Below are 10,699 nucleotides of genomic sequence, written 5' to 3'. Positions count from 1 at the left end.
TACTAAACTTGTTCTAAAGGTGTAAATAGTTGCAAGACATCACATTACGTGAAAACATGTGACTCATTACCTCTATGCAACTATAAGGTTTGCAATTTCCATTTCTTTTCCTTGCTAAAATCATGATGATTGACAACTTGGGAATAACTTGCATAAATTCTACATAGATTTACATCAAGAGTTTTGTGTACAACCTTTCGTTTGATGCAATTGAATTTAAGGCTTTAATATAACATGCAACCCTTTTCTAGATGCAACTTCGATAAATGAAGTTCATGCATGATGAATATGTGACATGCATCCTTTTTTAGATACAACTTCAATAAATGAAGTTCATGTATGACGAATATTATAAGACTAATGATGACTCTTCCACAATCGTGCCCATAAAATGCTGAAAATGGGTCATCTGAATGCTTTGTTGGTAGGAAGCATTGTATCCAAACTCAACCAGTGGCAAGTATTGAATCCACTTTTTTGGTTCACGGCAACAGTGTGCCCTTAGTATATCCTCAATGATTTGGTTGGCTCGCTCTGTTTGACCATCGGTTTGGGGATGGTAAGATGTACTGAAACAAAGTTGAGTCCCAATGGCTTCGAAGATAGCTCTCCAAAAGTGTGATGTGAAGAGAGAATCACAATCACTAATGATTCTTCTAGGTAACCCATGAAGTTTGAATATCTCCTTGATGAACAACCTTGCAAAGTCTGAAGCTTTATAGTTTGTCTTAAGAGGGATATAAGGTGTACAACCTTGGTGAGCATATCCACCACAACCATAATGGAGTTGTATCCTCCCTGAACTTGGGACAGGCCAACAACAAAGTCCATACTGATGAATTCCCATTTCATTTGGGGAATGTCAAGTGGTTGCAACTTTCCTGGCATTTTGATATGTTCGGCCTTAATAGGTTGATAAGACAAACATTTAGTGACATATTTGAGAACGTCACCTTTAAGCCTCTCCCAATAGTAGCTCTTTCTGACTGCATTGAGGGTCTTGGCATAGCCAGGATGTCCTAAAAAAGGGGAGTCATGAGCTTTCCAAAGTATTTTCTGTTTGAGTGATTGGCTTGCCGATATACATAATCTGGTTCTATGGTAGAAAAGTCCATTATTGATAGAGAATTCTAGATACTTTGCTTGTAGCTTCGGGTCTTGATCCTTGATAGGGATCTTCCTTAGCAACTTCTAATAGGTTGGATCATGGCATGCCTCTTCTCTAGCTAGCTCAAGTATTGGGTTGTTTGGCATGGATACCTTTGTGGCTAGAAATCTAGCTGTTGATGGATCTTGCAAGATCAAAGAATTAAGGAACGCCTTGCGACTGAGTGCGTCGGCAACTACATTCTCCTTTCCAAGCCAGTATTTGATTTCAAAATCATATTTCTCCAGCACTTCAATCCATCGACGTTGCCTCATGTTGAGCTCGTTCTGGGTAAAGATCCACTTGAGACTTTTATGATCCGTCACTAGGGTAAACCTATTACCCAACAAGTAGTGTCCCCATAGCTTGAGAGCATGGATGACAGCTAACAACTCCAAATCGTGGGGAGCATAATTCCTCTCATGGCTCTTCAGTTTCCTTGAAGAGTATGCTACAGGATGACCCTCTTGCATAAGCACACATCCTAAGGCAAGTGTGCTAGCATTAGTTACTACTTCGAACTCCTTTACTGAGGTCCGAAAGTTTCAGGATAGGTGTTGATACCAAACTTTGCTTTAGTCTATCAAAGCTAGATTGTTCAGCAATTGACCATACAATCGATGTTTGCTTCTTCAGTAGATCGGTCAACGGTGCTACAATCAAAGCATAGTTTTTAATAAAGACCCTGTACCATCCTCTCAATCCAAGAAAATTGTGTATTTCTTTGACAGTTGTTTGTATTGGCCATTCTAGAATATCCCTGACCTTGGTTAGATCTACCGAGATTCCTTCTGCTGATACAATGAATCCTAGATACTCAATCTGTCGTTTGAAGAATGCACACTTCTTCTTCTTAGCATAAAGCTTGTGTGCTCTCATTGTCTCAAGGACAATGCGAAGCTAGGGTTCATGATCTTCTTCTTTTTTGGAGTAGACTAAGGTATTGTTGAAGAAGACGAGTACAAAGTCATCAAGATATGGCCTAAAGATATCCTGCATTAACCTATTGAAGGTAGCAGGTGCATTCGTCAGCCCGAATGACATGACTAGGAACTCAAAGTGCCCATATCTTGTGCTGAATGCCGTCTTTGGGATGTCTTCTTCCTTGATCCTAATATGATAATATCTAGACCTGAGATCAATCTTGGAGAAGATCTTCGCACCTTGAAGACGGTCAAGAAGTTGATCTATTCTTGGAATAGGATATTTGTTCTTAATGGTTGATTGATTCAACCCTCTGTAATCAATACATAGCCGAAGTGTTCCATCCTTCTTCTTTTGGAATAGCACTGGAGCTCCCCATGGCGAACTGCTAGGATGGATGTAGTCCTGATCTAATAGTTTCTTGAGTTGCTCCTTCAGCTCAATCGCTTCCGGGATGGACATCCTATATGGCCTCTTTGCAATTGGTGCGTATCCTGGTAGTAGCTTGATTTCATGAATAACTTCCCTTTCAGGCGGAAGTTCTGTTAGCTCTTCAGGAAATACGTCAGCGTACTCCTTTAGCCATGAAGGTTATTCACCAGACTCCTAATTCTGATCTAGCTTATTAAGCTTAATCAAATAGACAGGTAGTTCCTTTCTAACTCCGTTTATTATTTGAGATGCTTTGGCCAATTGAATTTTTGGCTTTCCAACCTCTCCTTGTGTTGTGACCAATTCACCTTCAAAGTTTTGAAAGGAAACTTGCCCCTTTCCACAATGAATGTGGGCATCATTAGGTTTAATCCAATCCATTCCAAGAAAATACTCATGGATACCTAGGTTCATAACCCTGAATCTGACTGAAGTCGATTTTCCTCCCAGTAAGAAATTCCACCTGAGGATGCGCTTGGGCAATAAGTTTCTTTACGTTAAAAATTGCTAAGTGTTCCTCACATTACATTTCATGCCCAATTCAGCTTTTAGCCAAGTGACCTACTCACTTAACTTCTTTATCAATACTCACCGTCAAGACAATCATTGATAAAAAGAATCTTACTTCATTCATATGGGCATAGCCCTTTTAGAGTACAATTATTCTTGGGGGGATGGAACAAGCTGATACATTAATTCGGGGAGAATAAGGTTGTGTTACATTCAACTACGGGAACTGGGTAATAGTATGGATTTGGGTCATGGATCTTCAGGAATCGATAGGTCATTGGAAGATTAGGGTATCCTTTCCTTTGGTACCTGTTCTTCTCGTAACGTCCGAGTACCTTGATTCTGTCGCGGCAGGGATTATCTAGGTCACTTCCTCGTACACATACATGTTCAACTTGACCTTTCAACCTCCGACATGTAGGGTTGTGTTTGCATGAGCCTCAACAAATATGAACAGCTTCACAATCTTCAGGTCCTCCAACCACTTGATTCTCTTTAGGTTAGTTTGAAGGTACACAAATCGGTGGGCAGCTATGTAATAGATTCCTGAATCACACGTCCATCTCCATTCCACATACAGGGGCAATGGATTGTAGATGCGATCTAGGATATTCATCATATCAATCCTCCGTCGATAATTTGAAGCATGCATTGCGGTCATAAACATAACTTGGAACACCAAGAATCTATTCCATGCTTCATGACTCTGCAAGTCAGCATTGATAAGTAAGTAAGGAAATGATCTTAACAGCAACATTTGCTCTACTTTACCCCATTAAGTTTCCTTGTAAAACATTAGTTCCTCATTTGGTTGGCTCTGATACCAACTGTAACGTGTCCCTAATGGTCAAGTTCCTAGAGAGTAACTAGCATCGAACCCCAGGCGAACTGCTTTACGTAGAAACATCAGGGTTGAAGTGGATTTATGCTGCACTTGGTTCAAGGAGAATGGGAAACGAGAGGGATGAAAAGCTCGACCTCTTTGCCCATAAGGCATAGTCCCATTCTGTTCCCCAAAGACAGCATAAATCGGGACTCTAGTATCCTAGATTCTAGGTCAACGCTCCTTGCTGTTCATTTCCTTCGAGAAAAGTTCCCGGCCAACTAGGACCGCCCATCCGTAGGACGGACCCATGGTCACATCCATCGCACTTTCCTCAGGTTTTCTTTAGTTGTCTAATTACCTACCACATTTAGTTGGACATACATAAAATAGCTTTCTTAATTAGCCACTTAGGCAAGGGTGAATTAAACAATATTTTCATCCTTTTCACCTATGCAATATGCGTTTAGGCTTGTCACTTTCGAAATGCATGAAAAGGGCAACGTGCGACTAAGCTCATAAGATGAATATGTAATTTATATTCATAACTTTCCTATCAATTTTAAGCATGCCCAACGCGGAATTTAACTTCCAAGAACCTGGTTATGAGGACTTGTAGCGATGTCCATGTGCAAACTTGGGTCAAGACTTCCACGCGTGCACCTTGCGACTTTGGTTTTGGAGCCATCATTGATGACTTGAACTCCGCGATTTGTTCTTGCTTTTACACGACCTCCGAACTTCCTTCAAGCTTGGCAACTCAGCCTCAAGATCTGCCTACTCCCTCTTGCGCAGGAAATTCCTTCACAAAACGTGGTTTTAAGAAATCGGGAAGGCTCGTGGAAACAATGCTTATGGGAGCCCAACCTTAGAAGCTTCTGCTTCAACAGAATTACATGGGAGGAGGGAGGGTTAATGATTGGGGGAGAGGAGATGATGAAGAAAAGAGGGGGGGGGGGGGGGGGGGGCAGGGTATGATGATAACGGTGGTGGTATGGGCGGAGGTCTGGCAAACTGCGATGCAGCAACGCGGGAGTTTTGGCGGATTGGTCCTGTGGCAGTGATCTTCACGGTTGCAAGCAGTAGTCCCTCCCCTTTCTCTCCCTTCGTTTGTGCCTCCCCCCAACGCCTAAGGGGGAGATTATATAGCCATTGAGGGGGGGGAGGAACTCCACACACGTGGAGCTTTCATGCCTTCTCCCTTCTCCCCATGCACTCCACCACTACGCCTTCTTCTCCCACTCCCTCTTCCCCTGCCATGCATCGGTTGAGGGGAGGGGTAATTAATTTTTTTTTGCCTTATTCTTACCCATTATCCAATTTCCCCTTTTTTCTAGAAGGGCGTTCTTATGTGGCTTTGTGGTCTTCAAGTTTGGCCTTGTTTGCACAATGCGGATGGGTTTCATTATTACGCGTGTGGGGTAAGGTCTTTGACACTGAAATTAATCAACGGGGGAGATGACTTTGCACAGCTTTTGTGCGGGTGTGTAAAGGTTAAAATTCATTAATATTTATTGTGGAAATATTACAGTTACAAAGCTGAAAAAAGACAAATATATGCAAATGAAGCAAGATCCTTGCCCCCGATCCTTGTATATCTATACTTCAATTTTGTAACTCTTCATCCAATGAAAAGCTTTTTGTCAAATGTAAATGCAATCAATGTTTTCATATTTATGGCTCGAAGCTCACAATTATGGGAGGCAACCAACTCATACAAGAGAAAGAGCATTCAACTCTTTTCCCAACTATTTTACTATTTACTTTAAAATTATATTTTGGGGATGTATAGTCTAACATCTCCAAGGTATCCCTTACATCTTTAAGATTCCAATTGGAAGTGATATTTACCTCCTTTTCTATAACTTGCACCTTAAGTTTGAAGGCCGTGAAATCTATATCAGAATCCAAGGGAATCCAGATGCCCAGTTTAAGTTTTTATCTCCTATAATCAAAGCTCAAAGCAAGAGTTTGTTGTGCTATATTATAACACAGCGACAAGGATTAGGGACAGACAATACACCTCATGATGTCACCCTTATGGTAAACCTCTCTAAATTTCCAAAGATTTCCTATCATGTTATCTAGTTCTGCTTCTGCAAAATTTCTACTTAGCCAAGATACATTTGTTCTTTGTAAGTTTGCTATTTTGAAGCAGCCCACAAAGATATGTAAGGAGATAAACCATGACAGGCATATTCTTCTTGAGATTCTTCCACCTGTCATGGACTTTTGAATATATTGACATATTTTTAATTTAAAACTATGCATGGTTACCTTTTCATAACCTCCCAAATTAGAGATCAGAGACTTGGCAATGGCTAATCCTTGATATGTCCATATGTACCCTCTTTCAACAGAACAAGATATTGTGCATAATATATAAAAATTCTTCTCACTAAAAGAACCGACGGTCTCATCAGCATATATAATGTCTACAAACACCTTATGAATTGCATTGAAAGTTCCAATCAAACTCTCCACAAGTTGCCATTCGGTTTTTGTTGATGGAAATATATCTACAACCAAGATTTTGATATTAATACTTGCTTGAATGAAAAAAAATATCACATATGTTATCAACTTAAGACTTACAATGTGTTTGCTGGCAAACACGTTCGTTAGAGACAAGTGCATATCCTTGGCCATGTAAACATGTTTCACTTTGACTAATCACCCTTCATGTGTAATTTTAAAAGAAATGATACACCCTTTCCAGTGATGTTTTATATCCTCTCTTTTTCTTCTTTTGAGCTTATGACAGCTTTTGCAAGAGGACAACATGGTCACCCAATCGTTTATGCAAAAGGTTTATTGTTGTTGTTGCTACTACAACAAAGCAATCATCTGCAGGTTAAGCATCACCACCATTTGAACTAGCAAAATCCCCCATCTTTCCATACTTGATGCTGACTTTCACATTGGGTTCACCATTGTTGGAGCGTTTGGGATTGAAAGTCTATGGCGGGGGTAAGAGACAACAGGGTGAGGGGAGATTCAAGGAGGGGAGCAGACAGAAGAGAAGGGGTCAAAGAAATAGAGGATGTAGAAGAATACTCACAGAAAGAAATAGAAGATGTAGAAGAATACTCATAGAGGTGAAGCCTGTCAATTTATTTCTGCATTATGAGAAGATAAATCTCTTGTAGAAAAAAAAGTGCATAAAATGATACCTTCTTCTATGGTGCTCAGATCGCTAATCTAATGCTTCCATTGGCTCCAAAAGGAGGGTAAAATACTAGTACACCTAACCAAAATTCTGCGAGATCACTCTTTCTTCATCTCCCACTTTGGACTGTTGTTCATTGCGCATTGCGCAATTTTGGCAATCCTTCTTTTAACATAAAAGCGTCTCAAAATGGTTGAAAGCTATCTACTTTCTTTTACATGTCATCCTATTCTAGAATTTTTCTATAGTTCTTGAATTTTACAAGAGATAATATCTAAAATATAAAAAAAAACTTGTCCAAAACACTAATATTTTTGGACCATCCACACTACGGACACTAACATTAATTACTAATATGTCATTGGCTCTCTAGATCAATAATAAAGCCATTTTTCACATTGTAACCACATAGCGGCATGACAACCCGATACTGTCACATGATGAATTAAGAGAATGAAACCTATGAGGTGGAAATTGAGCTAAGTCTCGAGTTGATGCAAAGATCACTGGGCCTACCCAACAAAGTTGAAAGATGGACAAAAAGGGACGTGTACAACATGTCGAGAATGGAAAATATGATGGTCCAAACCAATGATGGCATCGACTTAGTTGACATCCCCAACCCTGAAGTCCAATTATATGCCAAAATGGTACACGGCTTGTTCTGCATCCAAAGATACAATGCATTGTTGAGTAGAATCAATGTGCCAATGTTGGAAAGCATTATTGCCAAGTCCTTCAATGAGGTAAACTTGAACCACTTTGTGCAAAAGATGATAGAAACATTGGCAAAAGCATTGGCCATAGCTAGAAGAACGGTGGGGGGAGAATCCCAAGCCTCCAAAGCTAGAAAGAGGTTGCCATCGAATGCCTCTACCATTGGGTTTGTAGGGGTCTTGATGGCCATTGTTAGAGAGGCCTTGGGGGAAGCACAAGAAGATGAGGAAGTTGGCAAGATGCCAGACACTAGGTCCCCTCCGTACCAAGAATAGGAGAAATCTAGCAAGAGGATGAAGAGTGATGACTAAGAGAGCACAAAGAAGGAGAGAATAGACTTGTAAAGAGTCCAAAGAGACTCCAAAAATGCCAAGGATAGAAGGAAGAGAAAATAAAAGAAGGAAGAAAAATGAATAAAAGAGAAATTAAGGAAAGTTGAAGAGGAGAGGAGGAGGAGAGTAGAGCAATAAACCAAGGATTTAAGGAGGAAGGATGAAGAAGACATAGCCCTAGCCATCCGCCTCTCACCCTAGACCCCATCCCACCTATCCTAGTGCCCACCACCACAGTCTTTGCACCCATCCAAGCCTCTTCTACCATGGTGGATGCTAGTTACCTTCGGCATGGGTGCACTTTCTCATCTACAAAGAAATAGTTCAAGGTGGAAGTGGAAGGGCCCTAGTGACTAGAGAAAAAAGACAAGCAGCTACTACGGATGTGGTGTCTAGATAGGACTCCAAAAGGCAGAAGGTAGAAGCATCCACAACAACGACTACTCCTACAACACTATCATCATGTACAAACTAAGACGACTACATCAAGGAACTCGTCTCACAGTTGAAGAGAGCAAAAGAAAGAAAATATGATGTTGAACTCATATTCTAGGAGTAGAGAGAGAATATTAAAGAGCCATTTGACTTCGATTTCTGATTTTCCACCACATTGAGTAGGGTATTAACCAAGGTGATGAAAGAGGTGATCGACATCGGAAGGAGGCTGGGAGATAGACGGTCCTCTGAGAGAGAGAGAAATCCTACCCAATGGGGAATAGAGGCTCTAGAATACTGGGAAAAAAAATTCTATGAAGTGCCTAAAATAGTGAAGGGCTATGAGTGCCAACCAAAGTGGAGGAAGTGCATTTGGGAAGGTAACGTTGACGCTTAAATGTCATTTGCAACAGCCTACCCTTCGAACAAAACAACCCCACTTTCATGCCATATCCAAGAAGGTTAAGAGTGGATTAGAATTCCAACATCCATGGTCGATATGACTTCCCCAGGGTATACACTGTCAATGCCACCAAGCTTGAGGAAGCCCTCAGTCTTACGCTGCAAGACCTTTACGAGTCCATACCCCACTTTCTCAATGATTTCACTTCATGCCCAAACCTAGCATTCTTGACTACATGTAATTATCTTAGTTTACTTAGGTTACTATTGAAGCAAGAGCCTACATCACAAGAGTACCACCTACTGCCACTCTTAATTTATCCAAATGGCATAAATATCTATGATATGAATAGGTTAATGATGTGGGCTACCAAACTCCATTCTTTTTTCTTAGCTCTCTTAGAAGATATGAATGATAGCTGCTTCACTCCTTGTAATCATCCATTTCTTTCCACCACTCCTCTCCAAATGCATGAATCAACCTCAAAGGATACATGCAAAGCTGGAGATTCCTTAGAAAATCTCTTAAGTCCCTAACTCCTCTCTCTCATGACTTTGATGGACTAAGACTAAGTTTTCATCTATTAAAGAAAAAAATTAAAAAAAGGAGAGAGAAAGAAAATACAAAGAAAAGAGAAAGAATAAGAGATCACTATAAGAAAATCACAAGGGAAGAAATCAAATAATCTTGTTACATGTAGGCCACAATCATTGCACCTAGGGGTCCTCAAGTTACGAACGTCTAGTGGCTTTAATCAACCAAATCCGTCCCTAATCCCCTAGCCTATTTTTCTTCCCCACATCACGCTTAGGGCACATCAGGGGCATGACATACCTAGGGAGATCACCCTCACCTTAGACAAGTCTCCCTAAGCCACACACTACACCTCCTTAGGAAAGAACTGGGTCATCAAATGGGAGACAACACCCATGCCTTCTTCTGGTTCGTCAACCCAACTTCCAATTCCACTAGCATGAGCACAATGCACCACATAGTGAGGTAGACACACCCCTAGGTAGTGCATCTTCTTTTCTTTACATGTAACTAACAATGCAAGCCACCAACTTTGGAGGCCCCATCATCATCGACTCACATGACCTCCTTTCAAATCACCAAATCTTCATTGGCTCAAACCATGTAAGTGCCATGGTATTAGCACTTGTCTAGGAGGGGGATAATGTTATAAGACATGTCATGGACATGGACCATATAGCCAAAAAGAAGTAGAGGAAGACCAAGGAAGTTGAAGTCAAAAAGTGAATGGAGAAGCTATTTCTTTCCAGATGAGAAAAGTGGAGGAGAAGGCAAGCTTTGAAAAGACATGGGAGAGCATCGAGACGATTCTAGTGAGGTGCTCTCAAGGATGAAAGAAAGCACCAAAGATTCTAGCAAGGTGCTCTGGAAGAACGAAGGAGAACACTAAATATTCTAGCAAGGTGCTTCAAAGGCTTTGATAAGGAAAGTGCATGGCAGAATGTAATTCATTTTATAAAAGTTCCAAGATCCCTTGTGTGAAATTTGTAAAGTCTAAATGGACATAAGTGAAGGAATAAGGCTGCTACAAGGGAATGAGGAAAGAGGACCTTGGTAAGATGCTAGGTCATGTAAAAAAGGGGATGGGGGCCTAAGGGATTTAGGGCTTGTATATAAACTCAAAAAGTGAATGAGAAGCTGATTCCTTGGTATGTGGCAAAAGTATTCTCTTCTTCTTCTCTTCTTGTCTTCTTCTGTCCTTCCTGCTTGCTTGTGTGTACTTGAGAGAGGGAGTGTGTGAGGGTGAGGGATCTAGGAGAAGAAGATCTCCATC

The sequence above is a fragment of the Lygodium microphyllum genome, chromosome 26 (assembly GCF_053477565.2).
Source record: "Lygodium microphyllum isolate KBCC chromosome 26, Lygodium_microphyllum_v1.1.10, whole genome shotgun sequence".
In the NCBI taxonomy this organism is placed as follows: Eukaryota; Viridiplantae; Streptophyta; class Polypodiopsida; order Schizaeales; family Lygodiaceae; genus Lygodium; species Lygodium microphyllum.
Note: the sequence above shows the minus strand (reverse complement) of the source record.